General features: G+C 38.1%; 2 protein-coding genes across 4 annotated transcripts in view; one reads left to right on the top strand and one right to left on the bottom strand.

Annotated features, from left to right (window-relative positions):
* Positions 1-879, bottom strand: part of LOC113232600 (protein l(2)37Cc) — a 110,119-nt gene that overhangs the window by 13,213 nt on the left and 96,027 nt on the right. The window lies entirely within an intron of this gene.
* LOC113232631 overlaps positions 1-879 on the top strand; it is a 6,350-nt gene that overhangs the window by 3,227 nt on the left and 2,244 nt on the right. The gene's annotated exons all lie outside the window — the stretch shown is intronic.

Genomic DNA, 879 nt, shown 5'->3' on the forward strand with positions numbered 1-879 from the left:
ACCAACTAAGCCACGGAACGAAGCAACGGACCTCACGAATTTTTCTACGTGCTTGCGTCGTGTCTTTGTACTTGGTGTTTCAACGACTTTTTAGTCGTAGCGCCATCTATGAGAAATCTATGACAGATTTATCACCCAGTTAGTACCTTAACAACTACCAGTCCTGGCGAGAGATGTCGCTATTCACTCTATTAATTAATTTTTTTATTGAATTGATATTCCATTATTTTTTGTGAAATTACTTCACTAGTTTGTTAGAATTATTAATACAAAGATCGAACACTCAGAAAAACACTCAGAAAATATTCCTTCGATCCGGTCGGATTCGAACCGACGTCTTCTTGCATACCGTGCCAGACGCTATACCAACTAAGCCACGGAACGAACCATCGGACCTTACGGCACGGTTACGTTATTTGTTTTAAAAGTTTCATAGCTGCCCATTGTTGCTTGTCTTGTTGGATAATTATAATTTTTTGGTACATCACATTCATGACCTGAATTCTTGTTTGAGAAGCCCATTTTTTTTCAACAGGAATCATCCTACAATCGTTGGGGATAGTGAAAATCCGCGTATGTAGTGTTGGTAAAAAGCGCGTATCTGCGTATCGTAACCAAATTTCACAGGAGTGGAATTTAACGTTATTTCTTTGATATTTCAATGGCTACGACTTTCATTTTTGCACAGTAAGCATTAATTTATGTCGTCTACGGACTGATAACAATAGATTCCGGTAAACCACGCCAATTTGGTTGCAAAGACATTAACGGGGATTTGATATGACGACTAAATTACCGAAATGGAGAGTCATATTCAAATGCTAGTTACGCGTAATTGCACTATCCTCGACGATATTCTAAATAATAATTGCACTATCC

The sequence above is a fragment of the Hyposmocoma kahamanoa genome, unplaced genomic scaffold (assembly GCF_003589595.1).
Source record: "Hyposmocoma kahamanoa isolate Upper Pololo Valley unplaced genomic scaffold, ASM358959v1 102, whole genome shotgun sequence".
Taxonomy (NCBI): Eukaryota; Metazoa; Arthropoda; class Insecta; order Lepidoptera; family Cosmopterigidae; genus Hyposmocoma; species Hyposmocoma kahamanoa.